This window comes from Portunus trituberculatus, chromosome 21 (assembly GCF_017591435.1).
Source record: "Portunus trituberculatus isolate SZX2019 chromosome 21, ASM1759143v1, whole genome shotgun sequence".
In the NCBI taxonomy this organism is placed as follows: Eukaryota; Metazoa; Arthropoda; class Malacostraca; order Decapoda; family Portunidae; genus Portunus; species Portunus trituberculatus.
In genome coordinates, this window is record NC_059275.1 from 3,300,166 (window position 1) to 3,322,663 (window position 22,498).

Consider the following 22,498-nt stretch of genomic DNA (forward strand, 5'->3'; position numbering starts at 1 on the left):
AACTCTCTAACATTACATTACACTCAGAACTGTTCACTATATGCTTTACACGACTAAGGAAGACATTTAATCGCACTTTTTTTTTTTCTATTACCACCTTGTTTCCGTATCCACACACTGTTCAACCTTGTCTTTATTTTATTTAACGTTCTAACATTATACATTATACTTAGAGCACCTCGCTTTATACTTTGCACGGCTAAGGAGGACGTATTTAATCGGTTTTTTTTTATTTATTTATTCATTATTATTATTATTTTTTTTTTTTGGTGTGTGTGTGTGTGTGTGTGTGTGTGTGTGTGTGTGTGTGTGTGTGTGTGTGTGTGTGTGTGTGTTACCACCTCGTTTCCGTATCCACACAGAGTCTTCAATCATGTCTCTCTATTTTATTTATTTTTTATTATTATTATTATTTTTTTATTTATATCATGTGAGCATTTTACGGGAATTTATGGGCTAAAGGGGGTACTTTTTCGGGGTACCTCCTCTCTGAAAGCCCACCCGCTAGGAAACCATTGCGCGGAGTGAGGAAGCCCAACCTAAACTCCGACCGTGGGCAGGATTCGCTTGGAGACCCCTCGGACCCCAAAGCACGCATGATTTAACGATTCAACATTACTTTACAGTCGGACTTACTCACTTTATGCTTTATACGGCTAAGGAAGATGTATTTGATAGCACTTTTCTTGTTTTATTTCTTTTTATCAGCGTGTTTTCATATTCACGCAATCTTCAACCGAGTATATATTTTGTTTAACGATTCCATTACACTGCGCTCACAACACCTCACTTTATGCTTTATGCTTTACACGATAGAGGAAGACATACTTATTCGCACTTTGTTGTTGTTGTTGTTGTTGTTGTTATTGTTGTTGTTGTTAATTTTTTTCTTCGTTCTTCTTCATTCTTCATCTTCTTAATTTTTCTTCTTCTTCTTCTTCTTCTTCTTCTTCTTCTTCTTCTTCTTCTTCTTAATTCTTTTTGATTTTGTTCTTGTTCTTGTTCTTCTTCATTGTTTTTTCTTGTTCTTGTTCTTGTTTTTCTTCTTAATTCTTCTTGTTCTTGTTCTTGCTCTTGTTCTTGTTGTTCTTGTTCTTCTTCTTAAATCTTCTTGCTACTGTTCTTGCTCTTGTTCTTGTTGTTCTTGTGCTTGTTCTTGTTGCTGTTGTTGTTCTTTATCAGCAAGTATCTGTAACCTTATCATCCTGAGCACTGTGTCTGGGCTTCCTTAGCGTTTCACTTACAGCAGCGCCCGTAACGCCTTAACACGGCAAGGGAAGATGGGCTTTATTGCACTGACTGTCAATAGCATCCGTTTATATTTACATAGATTACTGAATTAAGGTCCCTGGGTTACTGAATTAAGGTCCCTGGGTTACTGAATTAAGGTCCCTAGGTTACTGAATTAAGGTCCCTGGGTTATTGAATTAAGGTCCCTGGGTTACTGAATTAAGGTCCCTGGGTTATTGAATTAAGGTCCCTAGGTTACTGAATTAAGGTCCCTGGGTTATTGAATTAAGGTCCCTGGGTTATTGAATTAAGGTCCCTGGGTTATTGAATTAAGGTCCCTGGGTTACTGAATTAAGGTCCCTGGGTTACTGAATTAAGGTCCCTGGGTTACTGAATTAAGGTCCCTGGGTTACTGAATTAAGGTCCCTGGGTTACTGAATTAAGTAATGGCAGGAACTTTCATTTATGCTTCATCTATTAAAAAGATAATAATAAATAGAAAAGGCTGCTGTTTATTTATTTATTTATTCATTTTATGTTGTTTTATTTTATTTTTCTTATTTATTTATATTTTTCTTTCCTTCAATTTTTTTTTTTTGTGTGTGTGTGTGTGCGTGCGTGCGTGTGTTCGGTCTGGAGTACATCTGTCGCTAAATAAGTTACTGAATAAATGTTCCTTTTACCTCGTCAACTTTTTTTTTTTTTTTTTCCATTTATCGTAGCTTCCTTCACGCTTAACCAGATAATCGAGTAAAAACAGTATTCTCAATAACATTTTGGTACTGAATAATTTATCATCCTTTTTTTTTTATTCTCTTATTATATTATTTGATCTAGAAGTATCGAATTAATGCTCTTTTTTTATCTAGAAGTATCGAATTAATGCTCTTTTTTATCTAGAAGTATCGAATTAATGCTCTTTTTTATCTACAAGTATCGAATTAATGCTCTTTTTTATCTAGAAGTATCGAATTGATGCTCTTTTTTTATCTAGAAGTATCGAATTAATGCTCTTTTTTATCTAGAAGTATCGAATTAATGCTTTTTTTTTATCTAGAAGTATCGAATTAATGCTCTTTTTTTTATCTAGAAGTATCGAATTAATGCTATTTTTTATCTAGAAGTATCGAATTAATGCTCTTTTTTTTATCTAGAAGTATCGAATTAATGCTCTTTTTTATCTAGAAGTATCGAATTGATGCTCTTTTTTTATCTAAAAGTATCGAATTAATGCTCTTTTTTTATCTAGAAGTATCGAATTAATGCTCTTTTTTATCTAGAAGTATCGAATTAATGCTCTTTTTTATCTAGAAGTATCGAATTAATGCTCTTTTCTATCTAGAAGTATCGAATTATTGCTGTTTTTTTATCTAGAAGTATCGAATTAATGCTCTTTTTTATCTAGAAGTATCGAATTATTGCTCTTTTTTTTATCTAGAAGTATCGAATTAATGCTCTTTTTTATCTAGAAGTATCGAATTATTGCTCTTTTTTTATCTAGAAGTATCGAATTAATGTTTTTTTATCCTATCAAGGTAAAGAACTCTTGTAAACCTGAACTGGCTTAACTTTTACATTCCAACACCTTCTGCACGAGGCATCACATTAGCGCGTCTTCACTCTCACTCCGTCACCTTCAACCTGCTAAGACTTAAACTCTCTTAACGTTCTACTTTTTGCCGTCATTATATTGCTGCATTTCCATCCACACAAGCCAAGACGCGATTTCTACTGGAGAGGGAGAGAGAGGAGAGGGAGAGGGAAAGGGGAAGGGGAAGGGGAAGGAGGAGGAGAGCTTACTCCTGACCAACATCATGAGGATCAGCCGCCAGTGAGGAAGCCAAAAGCGAGACTGGTCAGCCACACACTCGCCTCATGACTCCTCTTACCTTACTTGCCGAGAGAGAGAGAGAGAGAGAGAGAGAATTATTATGGAGACTAGCTTGCTATATATAATTAACATTCTTTTTATTCAATGGTTTATTTTGTGTATTGATTGATTGATTTGTGTGGCCATTACGTTCCTACATTTTAATCTACAACAGTGCATTATTTTACTATTAACTTAAGACTACTATTTTATGTCCTTAATTTCTTTACTTTTATTCATTTGTGAAATATATCAGTGCATTCTCTCTCTCTCTCTCTCTCTCTCTCTCTCTCTCTCTCTCTCTCTCTCTCTCTCTCTCTCTCTCTCTCTCTCTCTTATTACCACCTTAAGACTAACCATAAATCTTTACTTAATATTATTTTTCAGATATTACATTTTTACGTGTATTTTAAGAATCTAACTTAATCTAACTACAGATCTAGAGTAAGCTAACTAACCTCACCACCCTTTACCTTAACCTAACCTAACCTAACCTAACCTAACCTAACCTTACCTTAACCTTAACCTATCCTATCCTATCCAAAGCTAACACTCTTACCGCTCCACTTAACACCTGTCTCTCTCTCTTCCCAGGTAAGGAACGGGCGGCTGCGGGGTTAGCCAGGTAATCAGCAGGTAACTCTCCGTACAGGTGAGTCCCCAGGGGGTCCCTCTGCCACGGTGCTGCCCAGGTGGGTCCCATTCCTCACATTCCACCTACCACCTCCCGCCCTCCACACTGGCCTATGTACTGGAGAGAGAGAGAGGGAGAGGGAGAGGGAGAGGGAGAAGGAGAAGGAGAAGGAAAGAGAGGAAAATGAAAAGGAGATAGAGGAGAAGGAGAAAGAGAAGAAGGAGAAAGAAATGGAGGAGAAGGAGAAGGAAAAGATGGAGAGGGATTAGAAGAAGGAGAAGAAGAGAGAGAGAGAGAGAGAGAGAGAGAGAGAGAGAGAGAGAGAGAGAGAGAGAGAGACTATTGAGGTCATGAACGGTAATACCAATTCAGTGTTAAATCAGCGAATCACGATCATGAAAAAAAAAAAAAACGAAAACGAAAAAAAAAAGCAACACGGAAAAAAAAAAAGAGAAAAGAGAACCTGCTTGACCTTTGACCTGCCTCGGGGTGCCCTGACCTGCGCGGCCTGCCCGGACTCACTCAGGTGTGGAATATTGGAGCTCTTTACTTAGCTAGGTGTGCTCATCCCCTCTCCTATTACACCTGGCCACGTGTCCACTTACTCATTCATTTATTCACTTTACTCATTCACTCATTAACTTGTTTTTGTCTGTTTATATTTATTTATTTATTTTGTTTGTTTTTCTTTTTTTATTATGAGGTTATTCAGTTTCATGATTTTACTGTTTCTTTTTCATTCATTGTTCTCATTCACTGATTAAGTTGTTCTTTGTATGTTTCTATTTACTTATTTATTTATTTATCTATTTATTTGTGTATTTATTTATTTTTATTTTCTCATGAGGTTATTTTTTCTCAAATCCGAATATTCTTCCTCGTGCCTGCTTTTGTTTTATTTATTTTTTTTTTTTTTCGTTTGGGTTCATTTTTTGGACCTGTCATTTTTTTTTTCATTCTTTTTTCTCTTGTGTCTTTCAGAAGTTTTTGTTTTTTTTCCTTGTCTGTTAGATTTTTTTTTAATTGATAGTTTATTGTTTTTCTCTCCTGTGTTTGGTTTGATTTAGTTCTTTTTGTACTCGAGTCATCAAGAAATGGCGTAATTTTCTTCTAGTATCTTTTTATTCAATCTAATTTTCGTCTGACTGAATCTAGCGTAAGTCATTTATGGATCTATTATTCTCTACACGTGTTTTCTTTTCATCTAACTTCATTTGTAAGATATTCAAGTTTTTTTTTTTTTGTGTGTGTTTCCTCGTTTTTATTTCTGTTCAGTTTAGTTTTTGTCTGAACATAATGTCAGCGTTTTTACATTTTCTCGTCTGTTTTATTTTATTTTTTTTCCTTTAGTTTGGTTTGTACTCAGCCATTCAGATATTTCACTATTTTCTCGAACCTATTTCTATTCAATTTAGCTTGTATCAGAATTTACTGCCAGTCATCCATTGTTTGATTTTCCTTCCTGCTTTTTTTTTTTTTCTTTAATCTAATTTACTTTTTGCTCAAGTACTGCCATTCAGAAATTTAAGCATTTTCTTGGTATGTATATTGTTAGTCATTTGTGGTTTTGTGCGTTTCTTTTCCCATTTTTTTTTTCTAATTGATTTTGTTGTCAGTCGTTCAGAAATTAATTTATATTTTCGCGCCTGCGTTTATTAAATTTATCTCACTCATTTTTATTACAAGTCATCCATTTTTTCTTCTTCCACTTTCCATAATTCACTTGGTACTTAAGCCACTCCAGGATACAGTTACGCTCTCCAATGTATGTGCCTTCATTCACTTCACTCCACTCAACTTAAATTTATCTCACTCATTTTATTACAAGTCATCCATTTTTTCTTCTTCCACTTTCCATAATTCACTTCGTACTTAAGCCACTCCAGGACACAGTTACGCTCTCCAATGTATGTGCCTTCATTCACTTTACTCCACTCCTCTTGATCCACCGTGACTAGCACATGAATTTAATGTTTCCCCGTAGCAACTTTCACAATTTAATTCAGTTTTGTGCATCGATTCTAATATTTATAAATCATCCACATCCTCAGTTTCTTCTTCGTGTTTACTTTTATCAAATTAACTTTTTACACGTAACTGATATTCATTTTATTTATTCGTATTTATTTATTCATTAGTTTTCTCCCCTCTTTTTTTCCTGTGGGTTGAGTTATCAGTGGTATCTGTCCGCCACTGAAACCTGCTACGCCAAGGCCACCTCATGGGGAAGGGGGTGGGGAGTAGAGAGGGAGGGGGAGATGGTGGGTGGGGATGGATGAGAGAGAGAGAGAGAGAGAGAGAGAGAGAGAGAGAGAGAGAGAGAGAGAGAGAGAGATTGGGTGGGGTGGGGGGGGGTGAAGTGAGACGGTTGGTTACTGCTTCACGCCACACCTGGTTACCTGTCTGCCTGTTTGCCTGCTTGTTTGTGTCTGTCTGCCTGTTTGTTTGTCTGTTTGTCTCCTAATTTGCCTACCTGTTTCTTTGTCGTTCCTTATTTTGTGTTTGTTTGTTTGTTTACTTGTTTATTGTCCTGTTTGCTTGTTTGTCTTCTTGTCTTTGTTTGCTTGCTTGCTTGTTTTGGCTTCCTGTTCTTCTACTTGTTTTTGTTTTGTTTGTTTGTCTACGTGTTTGATTGCCTGCCTGTTTGCTAGACCAACAAACAGACACACAGACAGACTAAGGAGGGAGTCAGGTAAACACACACACACACACACACACACACACACACACACACACACACACACACACACACACACACACACACACACACACACACACACACACACACACACACACACACCAGTACCCCCTCTCTCCCCTCCAGCTGTCCCCCACCCCGGCAGCTTATCGCGTTAAAATTACCTATGCATAAAAACAGTGGAAGGAAGGAAGAGGTAAATCAGTGGGCAGGTTAGGTTTGGTTACAGTTGTCCCGCGCTTTGCTCCTGCGCCCCACGGTAACTACTAACCCCTCCCCTTTTCCCCCATCTCCCCCAAGCACATAGCCATATACAGGTGTTCCCCCCCATCTCACTTCCCTCGCTCTCCTTGCCCCGTCCCTCCTCTCCCAGCCCCGCGGTAGCTGATGGAGGAGTGAACGAGTGATTGTGTCAAATTACCTCGTTTCGCAACTCAACTGCCGCGCGTTTGTGTTGCCGTGAAGTAAATTACGTCAGGATGCTTGTTATTTATGCATATAAATTTGGTGGGTCTCCTTAACACCTGCATATTTGAGAGTGATATTGATTGATGGTGATTACACGTGTGCCTTCGCTTGTAACCGAGTCCACACTCTGTATCGCGATAAGGGACGACGCGAGGATGCAGCGTGTCAGTGCTTCCGCCGCGCACCGCCTCGCTATCGCCGCCACATCGCTGTAATGGCGTTAGATGCTTGTTTCTCCCGGGGTTCGAATACATTTTGGCCTGACAATTGAGATTCAGATCGTTATCAGTGGCATATCAAGCGTCCGTCTCGCGCCCCTTCCTGTCTCTCGTGCCACCCCCCTGCCGCCCCTGCCTGCCCTGCCCCGCGCATCAATATAATCTGTAGGCCATTACTTTTCGGGCAGTGGATGTCCCCGCCGCGGCCTTGGAGTGCTGGGAGAGGAGTCATGGCGCGGTGTGCATCTGTTTAGAAGCCTGGCGGTCATGTTGTCCATCGCTGCCCGGCCACAGATAACTATTGGCTTCTGTATATCTTATCAGGGATCTCCGCGCTATGCCAAACTACTGCTTACTCTTCCCTCTCATCCTCTAGATACAGTCATGGGTGCTGGGGTGAGTAGAGAAACTGCACACTCACTTCCACCTCAGCGTCCTTCTGCTCCAAATCTCTCCTGCTTACAATGTACTACAGTAATACCGAGACCATGCACTCCGAAACGCTATGCTTTCTCACCATGACTGTTTTCAAAGACCGCAGAAATGATTAGCCGGATTCTCAATATTGTTTCTCCCGCTCATAATGCAGAAATATTGTTGATCTGTCACTTGAACCGTAAAACATTCTTGATAACCCGTGTAACTTGAATGAGTCTTTTAGAAATTGAGACGCAGTGCCTAAGTGTTGCAGAATCCGGGGCCAGGTTTTGGTAAGACTTAGAGAACTTAGAGTTGAGGGAAAATATTAAAGGTAGTGAAATCGAGTTGAGTTTCGTATTTTTCCTTCAATCTTAATTAATTTGTTCTGTCAAGACTCAATCGCTGGGTTAGGTTAGACTGGCAGCGGATGAGGACTTGTTTTTTTTTTTTCTCTCATCTTCAGTCTTAATTCCTGTGCGGTGTTCTGTCTATAAATCACCAGGTTTTGTGATGCTACCGGCACATCAGGGAACTTGACTTTTTTGAGGAGTTATAAATGCAGTAAAAAAATAAAAATAGTGTGTTCTATTTTCTTGTTCTTCTTCTTGTTCTTATTCTTCTTGTTCTTGTTCTTGTTCTTCTTTCAGTCTTCAGCTCTTTATCAATTATCAGGTTTTGAACAACGATCAAAAGTAAGCAAATGTAAACTTGAAGGAAAAGTAGATTAAAACAGTGTATATTCTACTTCCTGTACGTCCATCCGGATATTAACGTCTTGGCCGGAACATTCATAACATTCAGAACACTTGAAACATTAATTCATAGCTACAGTTAATTCAAGCATTAGATCAAACTTCAGAAAATGGTGGTATTAGTCTGTGGTTTCCAGCTCTCTCGCCTTCCCTTCATCCTCTTAACGCAACGCTGCTTCTCCGCCCCTCCCCCCTCCCCCTGCGCCGCTTGCCGAGTCTCCGAGATTGTTGTGAATAAACGGAGTAATCTGAGCGTTACTTAGTCTCCTCCAAACATTACCAGTACATCTGTTAACTCATCATTACTTCCTGCTTCTCCTTTTGCATTTTTCATTTTATCTGCTCCTTGTTCTGTTTCTATTGTCAATTTGTCTCATGTAGGTGTTCTCTTGTCTCTACTTCCTCGCCTCTATACGTTACTAGTTCTCCTGTTAAACCGTCAGTACCTCCTGTTTTTTTTTTTTTTGTTTGATCTATATCGTGTTTTATTTCTACGTTGTCCATTTGTCTCATTTCGCTGTCTTCCTAACTCTGCTTCCTCGCCACTCTATATACGTTACTAGTAAATCTGTTAACCAGTCATTACTTCCTGTTTCTCCTCCTGTATTGCTTTTTATTGCTTGATCTTCATCTTGAGCTGTTTCTACACCGTCCATATGTTTCACTTCGCTGTCTTCTTAACGTTGCTTCCTCGCCACTGTATGTTACTAGTTCTCCTGTTAACCCGTTAGTATACTTCCTGTTTCTCGTATTGTATCACTTTTTTATTGCTTATCTGCATCTTGTTCTGTTTCTACTCTGTCACTGTCCTGGAAACTCTTTCACCGCTATTTTATACATCTCTCCTTCCATTACTAACACTGAGACATCTTTACTTGTTCTATAGCCACCTCTTATTTGTATCTTGTTCTGTTTCCACTCTGTCACTGCCCTCACCGCTATTTTATGCATCTTACCTACTATTACTAACATTCTGAGACGTCTTTACTTGTTCTATAGCCACCTCTTATCTGCATCTTGTTCTCTTTCTACTCTGTCACTGTCACTGCCCTCCTAAACCCTTTCACCGCTATTTTATACATATTTCCTTCCATTACTAACACTGAGACATCTTTACTTGTTCTATAGCCACATCTTATTTGTATCTTGTTCTGTTTCCACTCTGTCACTGCCCTTACCGCTATTTTATGCATCTTACCTACTATTACTAACATTCTGAGACGTCTTTACTTGTTCTATAGCCACCTCTTATCCGCATCTTGTTCTCTTTCTACTCTGTCACTGTCACTGTCCTCCTAAACCCTTTCACCGCTATTTTATACATATTTCCTTCCATTACTAACACTGAGACATCTTTACTTGTTCTATAGCCACCTCTTATTTGCATCTTAATATGTTTCTACTGTCACTACCTTCCTAAACCCTTTCACGGCTACTTTATGCGTCTTTACTTGTTCTATAGCCACCTCTTGTCTTTAAACTGGGTGGAAGGTGGAGAATCTCTCCTTTCCTGTAGGTGCTTATAAAGATTTCCTCCATTACGCTTTTTGTGTTATTAACTGATTCGTATCGCAGTGAAAGACTCGAACAAAGGACGATCAAAGCAGTGAGGAGTGAAGTGTTAGATAAGACTCTGTTCACCGTCAGTGTTTGTTGCCTTGTCACTACATCAGGGAACTTAAAACTGAAGGATATTGTACAGCGGAGGGAAAGTTAGTTAGTTAGTTAGTTAGTTAGGTAGGTAGTTATGTTTGTGTGTGTGTGTGTGTGTGTGTGTTTCTCTGATGTACTAACACTCGCCAGTCGCCAGGTTTTGGTATAGACTGCTACAAAATGGAGGAAAATAAAGTGAAGGGAAAGTATAGAACGTAGTACATGTGTTCCGCGTGTTTGCCTTCAGTTTTTGCTCTAAGGCCACAAAGATGAACCGTAAAAGCACTCTAAAAAATCTACGTATCTTCAAGTAAAGGCCTTCGAAAATAGGGCGGTGCGGCGGAGGAGTGTTTACATAGCGCTGTGGAACAATTACCAGCACTAGAAGCAATGCATGAAATGTTGACAAGTATCTGCGAGCAGGAAAGGGATTGAAAAGCGCAATAGAGTACGAAAAAATAAATAAATAAAATAAAATAGATAAATAATGATAGATAAATAAACAAATAAATAAAACATAAGCATTGGTGTTCTTTCTTTCTTTTTTCTTTCTTCTTCAAGTTTAAATTCTTTCCTCTATCGTGACAATGAATGGTTTTGCAATTTGTAGTGAATTTAACGATTGGAAGCGGCTGTAGAAGAAACAAAGATGTCACAGAGAGGTTACAAATTAAGGAAAAATATACTAAACAACAGTGAAGGGATGAAAACTGAGGGAAAAAAAAAAAAACCATGAAACACTGTAGAGGGAAAGCTGAATATCTCGGCCTGTTACTCAGCACTCAGTTTTCTTAAGGTCTCATGAGAGTGTGTCTATACTCGATACGGAATAACTTTATCTCTGAACTTCCTGCTTGCTTCTTTATTTCCACCTACCTATGACCTGAGCAAGTTAAGAGGAAGGTTTCAAGACATTTATCCCTTTCTTTTGGCCAACTCTTGACCTGGTACGGGGACTGGCATCGCAGTGGGCCTTTGTGTTTGTTTGTGTTGCCCTTGGTCAGTTTTCCCTTCTTGCATAAAATGAAAAGAAAAAATCATGAGGTCACTGGTTGTCTCATTGGCGTCAGGGTGAACAGAACCTTTCGTGTGTTGCGCCCCTCATCACCAGCCAAGGGGGGTTATATGAGCACCCTCACCACACTCTTCACCACTCACTCTCCCTCACCACCTCACGTAGCTCCATATTCTGAAACACTTCTCCGCTGCACCTTCACTATTTTCAAGGGCTCTAGTTGAAGGGATACTGGTTTTTAAGAGGAGGTGAGTAGACAGGTAAGGAAGGTGAGGGAAGGTGAGTGGATGGGTTAAGGATGGTTCTGTAGTTCAAGTGAGATGTTAACAAGCTTTCTTCATTATCAACAGGACAAATACTGTTTTTAAAGGCTCCAGTTGAAGTGTCACGGGTTTTCAAGGATATTTCTGTAATTCTAGTGACATGTTAACAGGTTTTCTGCATTAATGATAGGACAAATACTCTTTAGAACTCGGCTAATCGTCTCGGTGGTCCGTGAAAATGGTCGCAGTGAAAGAGGGAAGCGTTTCTGAATCTGAATATGGCGCTACATCACCATCTTCCTCCGCCCCCTAACGCCTCTCCCTCTCGTGTTTGTTCTTATCTTAATGGCTGATAATGTCTTCATCCGGTACCAGTTACAGTAATACAAGCATGTGTGTTATGTACTTGTTTTATTTTTTATTTGTTTCTTTATTCATTCATTTGTTATATTTTGCTTTATTTTCATTTTCGTTTTGTGTAATAATCTCTTTTTTTTTTTTTCGCTGTTTTTGTCTCGTCATAAGAAACAGACATAGTTCTTTTCTGTTGTGTTATATCTGAGTGATTCTTGTTTTTGTCGTTATTATTAAGCTATCTTCTTCTTCTTCTTCTTCTTCTTCTTCTTCTTCTTCTTCTTCTTCTTCTTCTTCTTCTTCTTCTTCTTCTTCTTCTTCTTCTTCTTCTTCTTCTTCTTCTTCTTCTTCTTCTTCTTCTTCTTCTTCATTTTATTTTATTTTCTTCTTCATCATCATCATCATCATCATCATCATCATCATCATCATCATCATCATCATCTTCTTTTTCTTCTTCTCCTCCTCCTCCTCCTCCTCCTCCTCCTCCTCCTCCTCCTCCTCCTCCTCCTCCTCGTCTTCATGTGTAGCAATAATAGTCCGAGAAATGCAGAGTTTTCCTTATATTTCAGTAGTCCTTTAGTGTTCCTCTTCCAGTAATGGCGTAACAGTCTTTTTCCTCCTATCATCTTTGTCCTGTTGTCTGCTTCTTCCTATTCATCTGTCTTGTGTTTTTCTTCCTATTTGTCTTCATGTAGTTGTGATTATTTAGTCTTCATATAGAGGTAATGATGTAATAGTTTTTTTTTTCCTGTTAACTTTCTCCTACTGTCTGTTTTTTTTTTCCCTATTATCTTCGTCCTGTCTGTTTCTACCTATTAATTTGCCTTATATATAGAAGCTGTTGTCACTTAGTCCTCATATAATAGTAATGGTACAGTAATCTTTTTTCTCCCTATTAATTCTGTCCTATTGTTTCTTCCTATTTTTTGCCTTCTATCTGTTTCGTACTATTAATCTGTCCTGTCTGTTTCTACCTATTAAAATTTGTCTCTATATAGTAGCTGTAGTATTTTAATCCTCGTAATCTTTTTCTTACTGTTAACTCTGTCCCACTGTCTGTTTCTTTCTGTTAATCTACCTTGTGTATTTCTACCCATTAATCTGTCTCTATATGGAAACTGTTGTCATTTACTCTTCATATAATAGTAATGGTATATTTTTTCCTTCCTGTTAACTTAGTCTTGCAGTCCTTTCTTTTTTATCTCTTTTTTTTATTTATTTATTTATTTATTTTTGCTATTAATGTCTTGTTTCTTTCAATCTATCCACCTCTTGAGTACTATGACGCGTTTCCATATTCATTCTGTCTACTATTTGGTGATTTTATACAGCTTCAGAAACTTATGTGGGCGATTAAAATAGTGAAGACAGTGGCCATTAATCAGAACCTTCATAGGCTCTTCCTAATGTTAATAAAATGGTCTGATCGTACACAAATCTCAAGGTAAAAATGTGTCCCAGTACTGAAGGGGTTAATTTACCTTCATAAAGCAGCTGTTGTTAATTAATCTTTATATAATAGTAATGATGTAATATTCTCCCTATTAATCTGCTTTGTTGTCTTCATATGTTGTACCAATAGGGAAAGGAAGCGTTATTCTCTCTCTCTCTCTCTCTCTCTCTCTCTCTCTCTCTCTCTCTCTCTCTCTCTCTCTCTCTCTCTCTCTCTCTCTCTCTCTCATAATTTAGTGCCCATTTTGTCTTCTTTCCTTAGCAGTAATAGTGGAAAAAAAAAACTTAGCATACCGTTTTCTTCTTATCACTCCGTCTTGTCTTCGTGTGAGGAATATATTTTCATTTTATTTTCTTATTTTTTTCCCCTATTTTCCCGCGTCTGTGTATCAAATCATTACCTTATTTGTGTGTTCATTTATTCACAAGCTTTCTCCTCTTGTTAACCGCGGGAGTGTGTGTTGACGTGTTAATGTGGCGGCGTGTCCGTGCGCTGCCGAGGACGTGGTGGTTCTGAAGGGAAAGGAATCGAGAAGCAAAATGAAAAGAAAAAAAAAAAAAATAAAATAAATAAGCAAAATAGTGATACCGTTGTGTGAAGGAAAAAGAAATAAGAGAAAAGAAAAGGAACTCGAAATATTCTGAGGGCGATTTAGGAATTAGAGAGAAGTGAAGAAGAAGGAAAAGAGGATGTTGGTTTGAGTAATGAGTGTGTGTGTGTGTGTGTGTGTGTGTGTGTGTGTGTGTGTGTGTGTGTGTGTGTGTGTGTGTGTGTGTGTGTGTGTGTTTGACTGAATAGCATGGATAGGAATAAATGAATAGAGGGAAAGTCAAGAAAAGGAGGAGGAGGAGGAGGAGGAGGAGGAGGAGGAGGAGGAGGAGGAGGAGGAGGAAAATGACCAATATGTTTAATTAGACTCTTATAAAGTTTCAGGAAATTACATCACTCGTTAGACCTTCTTTCATCACTCTTTTTCCTTCTTTCTTTCTTTTCTTTCTTTTTTCTCATTCTTTTCTATGTATTATTCTTCTTTACTTGCTTGATTGTTTGATTCTTTCTCTCTTTCTCTCTTTCTCTCTTTCGTTTTGTATTTATCTTTCTCACCTTTCTTTCCGGCATTTTAGTGTTTTATTTTCTTCTTTTCTTATTTCCTGTACTTTCTGTCTTCGTTATTTGTTGACTTCATTTCCTGTATTTCATTTATCTTTCTTTCTTTCTTTCTTTCTCTCTATTTCTTCCTTCTTTCCTTCCTTCCTTCCTTCCTTCCTTCCTTTCTTTCTTTCTTTCTTCCTTCCTTCCTTCCTTCCTTTCTTTCTTTCTTTCTTTCTTCCTTTCTTCCTTTCTTCCTTCCTTTCTTCCTTCCTTCCTTCCTTCCTTCCTTTCTTTCTTCCTTCCTTCCTTCCTTCCTTCCTTCCTTCTATCTATCTATCTATCTATCTTTCTTTCTTTGTCTTTCTTTGTCTTTCTTTCTTTCTTTCTTACAACCTATCTTTTTTTTTTTCTGTCTTTCTTCCCTTCTTCCCTCCTCCCTCCCTCCCTCCCTCCCTCCCTCCCTCCACACAGCTTCACAAAACCCACATAAACTTACCTTTCAAAACCTCTATTGATTTTTACCCTTCTAAGCATTTTATTCCTTTTGGCTTTAATGGAAATGCTTTTAGTACATCAACATTTTCCTTCGTATTTGGTGAAATATAAATTGCTTCTGTGTTTGGGGTAAAAAAAATAATGATAATAATAATGTAACGGGTGAGTGTGTGTATGTATGTATATATGTATGTATGTATATGTGTGCGTGTGTGTGTGTGTGTGTGTGTGTGTGTGTGTGTGTGTGTACGTGTATGTGCATAATGTGGCAATCGAGAGAGAGAGAGAGAGAGAGAGAGAGAGAGAGAGAGAGAGAGATTTACCTTTGTGTTTGTTTATTAGTTAGTTTGGTTATTTAGTTCGTCTTTTGTTAGTTGTTTTATATTATGTTCGTTTTATTCTTGCGTGTGGCGAAAGTTGAACACGAACGCAAAAAAAAAAAAGAAAGAAAGAAAAGAAAGAAAGAAAAAAATAAGAAAAGTTAAGAGAATCCCACTTAATTCAGAGAGAGAGAGAGAGAGAGAGAGAGAGAGAGAGAGAGAGAGAGAGACTGAATTATAACCATCGTGTTTCTCCTTTTTATTTATTTATTTATTTATTTTTTGTTGTTGAGACATAAACACTTTACCATTAACAGACGCGTGACTTGAGGGCCAAAAGGTCTGCTGCTGTGGAAGGAAGTGGAGGGAAGGGCGGGAGTTGAGTTACCATTGTGCGCGTGTGTGTGTGTGTGTGTGTGTGTGTGTGTGTGTGTGTGTGTGTGTGTGTGTGTGTGTGTCTGTGGTACTATTTCAAGGCAGCACAGGATGAGCACTATACTAAATTGGCCAGGTCCATAAAAGTCTCTCTCTCTCTCTCTCTCTCTCTCTCTCTCTCTCTCTCTCTCTCTCTCTCTCTCTCTCTCTCTCTCTCTCTCTCTCTCTCTCTCTCTCTCTCTCTCTCTCTCTCTCTCTCCTTTTCTGTCCTCTAGTTAACTTTTATTCTCTCTCTCTCTCTCTCTCTCTCTCTCTCTCTCTCTCTCTCTCTCTCTCTCTCTCTCTCTCTCTCTCTCTCTCTCTCTCTCTCTCTCTCTCTCTGAGTAGTAGTAGTAGTAGTAGTAGTAGTACACACTTTTCCACCTTGTTGTGCCACCTTGTCCAGTCTCCATCTGTATCAAGCAAACCTGCAGAGGTGAGCGGCGCCAGGAAGGGCAGGTGTGTGGCGCCGGCAGCTCACAGCCACCACTGCACACCTGCCTTGTAGCTAGTCGAGGATAAGGCAACGATAGGCAGGTATAAGCTGACTTACTAATATTCTGCCTTGTGTTTGCTTCCCTCACTCGTTTCTCTCAGGTAAGTGTTCAAGTGTTCTCTCTCTCTCTCTCTCTCTCTCTCTCTCTCTCTCTCTCTCTCTCTCTCTCTCTCTCTCTCTCTCTCTCTCTCTCTCTCTCTCTCTCTCTCTCTCTCTCTCTCTTCGGGGTTCTCGTTCAAACTAAGCCGTGTTCTGATGTGTTCTCTCTCCCTTCATAACTGTTTTTGAAGGTTACAGATAACTTTATTACTACTACTATTGCTGCTTCTTCTACTTCCACTGCTACTGCTACTGCTACTGCTACTGCTACTGCTACTACTACTACTACTACTACTACTACTACTACTACTACTACTACTACTACTACTACTACTACTACTACTACTACTACTACTACTACTACTACATTCTTCCTCATCGTCTTCTTGTTCTTATTCTTTTTGTCTTGTATTAGTAGTAGTAGTAGTAGTTGTTGTTGTTGTTGTTGTTGTTGTTGTTGTTGTTCCTGCGGGTTGGCGCCATGTATAGTAAGAATCTCCTCCAATTCTTTCTATCCCTTGCATCTTCCTCAGTGGCTCATCCTTTACAGTCCCGTTACAATACCTTCTCTCTCTCTCTCTCTCTCTCTCTCTCTCTCTCTCTCTTAATCGACTCTTGGTGTTTTTCCTACTGGCGGCGGTGGGTGATCCTTAAACAGCCATTGGAACACTGTCTCTCAAATTACTGATATAGTTTTAGCTAGTGACGGGACGGAATAATGGTTAAACTTGCTAGAACCACGAAAACACCCTTCAAAACTCGTATATCTTATCTTTTAAACTACCACTGTATCATAATAATCCCTGAAAACATTTATATATTCTAGAGAAATGACTAATTGGGTTCTTGTACGTGATTTAGCTAGTGAGGGTATGGAATAATGGTTAAACTTGCTAGAACCACGAAAACACCCTTCAAAAACTCGTATATATTTGATCGTTTTAAAACTATCTCTGAATCATAAAGAAGCCATGGAAACAGTTATATCTTCTAGAGACATGACTAGTTGTATTCTTGTACTTGCCTTAATTACTTACCGTCCCAAGAACTATGGAAACATGCCTGAAAACTCGTATATATTTGATCCTTGTAAAACTATCACTGAATCACAAATAAACCATCGAAACAGTTATATCTTGTAGGGACATGAGTAGTCGGGTTCCTGTACGTGTTTATTTTAGCTGCTTACCATCGCTAGAATCACACAAACACACACACACACACACACAAAAAAAAAAAAAAAAAAAAAATCCTTGAAAGCTCATATATCTTATTTTTTTTTTACTTTCGCTTAATCATAAAAAAAAAAAAAAATGAAATAAAAACATATGTAAAATCGACATATCCTCCACAGAATCCCCTCCCGAATGTTTCCTTATTGACGGTGCAGACTGAAACCATCACTCCAATCACAAAATCGCCCTTGAGAAGCCTTGTATCCTCCGCAGACATGACTGATCTGGTATTTATTTATGTTTTTCCTACTTTCTGTGCAAAAAAAATCGTTCAACCAACACTAGAATCGTGAAAACACACATGAAAGCCTTTATATCATTTAAACCATCAATAAAACCACCAAAGCTACCTTGGAAACCTTTGTGCCATTATAAACCATCGGTAAAATCACAAGAACATTTTAGGAATCTTTAACGAGCTTCATTCTGTTACATCACCACCATCCTCAATCACCACCACCTGCACCACCACCACTGTCACTACCTTCTCCTCGTTTCACTATTTTACAAGACAACTTTAATTACCACCAATGAATTCTATATCCAGTTGCCTTAAAATTTTCCAAACTATTTCTGTAGAATCACGAAAACACCTTTGGAAATCTTCGTTATCTTCTAAACCATCACCAGAATCACTAAAACACCCCTAAAAAACATTGTGTCTTTTAAATCATTACTAGAAACACCAAAACACCCTTGAAAACCCTTACAATATTCTAAACATCTCTACTCGAACCATCAAAACACCTCTACAAACATTCGTATCTTTTAAACCATCACTGGAACCATCAAAATCCTTAACCCCTTCAAGTAGTGGGACGCATTTTACTATGACGTTTGGTTGTGAATAGACGATTTCATTTGCATTAGGAAAGGTCTATGGAGGTCAGAAGATTAATGGCTATACTCTTCACTATTTTAATACTACACATAAATTTCTGAAGCTGTATAAAATCACCAAAATAGTAAGAAAAATGGATGTGGAAACGCGGCATAGTACTGAAGGGGTTTAAAAAGCATTATATCTTCCACATTCAGGACTAGTCGGGTTCTTATTAGAGTTTTTCTTGATAGAATACTCAGCAACCCTCCACCTGACTCGCAGAAACGCTTAAAAACCCTGCAACACTTACGGGGGCAATTAAAAGTGGTGGTGACGTGGTGAGAGGGTGAGAGAACACGTTAACTTGTCTTGAGAGGCGCAAGTGTCCTGTTTGTAATGCTATTGTGAGTTAGTTTGTATTGTCAAGGTGAATAGTACACGGCATATCCTTTGCTAGTACGTATTATTATCACCTCTAACACGTGCGATTTTTTTTATTTATATAGACCACTTCTAATACACACACACACACACACACACACACACACACACACACACACACACACACACACACACACACACACACACACACACACACACACACACACACACACACACATTTACCCATGCATTAATTATCTCACTAATTTACTCACTTAAACACACTTACACACATAAACACACTCTCATACACTCTTCCCATTCACTCTCACACACTCATACACTTGATATTTACACACTTTCACACATATACACACTAACACACTCACAAATTTACCTCTACACTAACTTTCTCATTTAAAACACAATTACACACTAATACACTCTCAAATTTACTTATACACCCTCATACACAATATTCACACACACACACACACACACACACACACACACACACACACACACACACACACACACACACACAGACGAAGGTTCAGTCTGTGATGAGGAGTGTCGTGTCTGGGCGGTGTTTGGGCGTGAAGGGAGAGTAGCGGGTGTGGGCTGAATTTGGAGTCATGCACGCACCAGTCATCGCCGCCGCCGCCGCCGCCGCCGTCTGCTCCCCCGGCACCGCCCCTGGCCATTACCCCCAGACTTCTTGGTGTTTAGAGCGGTGTGAGGGACTGTGGGGCTTGATAACTCTCTTTGTGTGTGTGTGTGTGTGTGTGTGTGTGTGTGTTGTCTTTTTATTTAGTTTAGTTTTGTGTAGTTTTATTTGTGTTTGTGTGTTTATTTTTTGCATAATTTTCTTGCTAACACGAAATATTGTCTCGTGTCTTAGGCTTTGTTTCTTTTTTATTATTATTATTGTTATTATTTTTATTATTATTATTATTATTATTATTATTATTATTATTATTATTATTATTATTATTATTATCATTGTTGTTGTTGTTGTTGTTGTTGTTGTTGTTGTTGTTGTTCTTGTTCTTGAGATATTTAGACAGGGTGGAAGGAGAGACATGTGTGACGCAGGTGTGTTTCGTGATGACACCTGAGTTTACCTGAAGAAACACCAGCGGAACTCTAGTCGGGAAGTAAACGCGCCCCATAACACCTGGCTCTCTGTTCACCTCCATTATTATTAATATTGTTATTATTATTATTATTATTATTATTATTATTATTATTATTATTATTATTATTATTATTATTGTTGTTGTTGTTGTTGTTGTTGTTGTTGTTGTTGTTGTTGTTGTTGTTGTTGTTATTGCCGCCGCCACCACCGTTATGTTTCCACCATTTTGTGGAGTTGAAGGGAAGGCGAGGAGGATTCCAGGAACTAGGAATGAGTTCACTCGTTAGATTTACACTCTTTTCTCTCCAATTGACGTTGTTTTGTCTCGAATTTACACTGCTTTCTCTCGATTTTACGTTCTTTCGTCTCAAATTTACGTCGTTTCGTCTTTATGTTGTTTTGTCACAAATTTACTTTTTTTTCATATAAGAACGCTGCCGGAAATCAATAAAACCAGAGAGAGAGAGAGAGAGAGAGAGAGAGAGAGAGAGAGAGAGAGAGAGAGAGAGAGAGAGAGAGAGAGATCCAAACCTTAACCTGGAGAAGTGTGTTGAGGGCTGACTGCACCTGCTGTATCACTGCAACATATTCATTTATCTTCCTATTTTGGATGGTACGTTTAGTCTTTCTGAAGGGACTAACACCTCTTTGGGCACTTTTGTTTTCGTTTTTTTTTTTTTTTTGGTCTTAGATTAAAGAAGAAAAAAAATCGTTTGCAAGGACACTGAATAAAGAGGTAGGGAATAAAATACGATTGTTTTTTTTTTCTATTTTTTTTTTTCAGCTACATTGATTTGGTGTCGATTTCTAACCTAAGGGATGATAAACTTACGTACTGAGATGACGTTTGTTTAACCCCTTCAGTACTGGGACACATTTCTACCTTTCTACATTTCTACCTTGAGATTTGTGAACGATTAGAACATTTTATTGACGTTAGCAAGGATTTATGAAGGTTAGAAAATTAACGGCCAGTCTTCACTATCTTAATCCCCCACATAAGTTTCTGAAGCTGTATAAAATCAACAAATAGTCACCAGAATGAATATGGAAACACGGCATGGCACTGAAGGGGTTAATCTCTTCAGTACCATGACACGTTTTCATATTTATTTTACTTCTTATGTGATTTTATACAGATTCAGAAACTTATGTGGGGATTAAAATAGTGAAAACTTTGTGCATTAATCTTCTGACCTCCATAGACCCTTCCTAATGTAAATAAAATCGTCTAATCACACCCAAAACTCATGGAAAAAATGCGTTCCAGTACTGAAGGGGTTAAGAAAGGCAACCATTAAATAGAAGTAAATCGGAAATAGCGCCTCGTGAAGATAGCTAAGTGGATGACGGGAGTTTCAATTTATCTATTTCCTTGAGCGCATACAAAGGATAAATTTCATGTATTCAGAAGGTGTTTGTGTGGTTCAGTGTCTCCACGTACAGGAAAGTGATAAGAAATGACTCCCTCGTGTATGAAATCAAGACAGAGCTTAGATTTTTATTTTTTTTTCATGGTTTGTAGGAAGTGTGAGTGATTGGTGAGTACATTGTGTCTTTCAGCAAATTATGGTCGAGTGGTTCTGTTTCTAGTGTATTGATTTTCCTGTTTCGGCTTTTTACTCATCTATTTCTTAACGGACGGACACACACACACACACACACACACACACACACACACACACACACACACACACACACACACACACACACACACACACACACACACACACACACACGTTTAGATAGAGGTCCACAAAAGGTAAAAGTTCCTGACTATTCAAAAGGATTATCCAGAATTGCATGGAAAATTGTCTTGAAATCTCCTTAAAAAGAAAAAGAAAAAAAAAAACAATGGTAAAATGCAGAGGCAGGCGAAGAGTTCCAGAGACCACCAGTTGAAGGCATGAGAGATTGAGAATATTGGTCAACTCTTGCAATGTGGAGCTGGACAAAATGACAAAATAGGGTGAGAAAATTAGAAAGTGTAGTTGGGTCCTCACAAAGCCCTATAGATAGTATCCGCGTGTGTTGATGAAGCTTTCAGTATCACGGGGGCCTGAAGTAAAAGTCCAGGAAACAGTCAACACGTGTATTGTTTAATCGGCTACAGGGGACAATACAATCCTGGCTAACTCGGTGTGTGTGTGTGTGTGTGTGTGTGTGTGTGTGTTCACCTAGTTGTAGTTTTACAGGGCCTGGGCTTTACGCTCGTGTGGCCCCGTCTCCATATCTACACTTCTCCAATTTTTCTTTAAAACTATGCACACTCTTTGCTGACACCACTTCCTCACTCAAAATGTTCCAAGTCTCAACACATCTTTGCGGGAAACTATATTTTTTAACATCTCTCAGATATCTTCCCTTCCTCAGTTTTTTACTATGTGTGTGTGTGTGTGTGTGTGTGTGTGTGTGTGTGTGTGTGTGTGTGTGTGTCCTGTAATCGGTCTTGGTGCAACTCTTTTTAGGATTGTGGGTAAGTGCGGCTGCCAGATGTACGAGAATGTAGAGTATGTGTAACAGTGTTGTGTTTTCCTTCGTCACTATCCAAGTAATATTCCTACAGAAAGTCTTATGCATCGAAGCGAATTATTTTTACATCCATTATTTTCTGCCGTTTGGTGAGTGTTTGTACCTGAAGGAAGGTACATATACTCATTCCGACGGCGTTTGTAGAGGGACGTACAACTACATATACGAAGAACTGATCGGAAATTACTCCTCACTGTTCTAAAAATTGATGATGTGGCTCTGGATTATTTGATCGCTTTTGTTTCCCAGTGTTTGAATATTTATACCTAAAGAACTAAAAAAGTGACGCATTATGACGGTGTGTAGAGGGAAGCACACTCATATAGCAAGAACTAATCGGAAATAACTCCTCATTGTTGTAGAATGTCGAGATGTGGCCTAAAGAACGATTATGACAGCTTTTAACTCCTTCAGTACTGGAACGCACTTTTATCATGAATTATTG

At 38.5% G+C, this 22,498-nt stretch overlaps 1 protein-coding gene across 4 annotated transcripts in view; it reads left to right on the forward strand.

The window, feature by feature from the left end:
- The window catches only part of LOC123506943 (serum response factor-like), a 265,489-nt gene that overhangs the window by 76,333 nt on the left and 166,658 nt on the right, over window positions 1–22,498 (forward strand). The gene's annotated exons all lie outside the window — the stretch shown is intronic.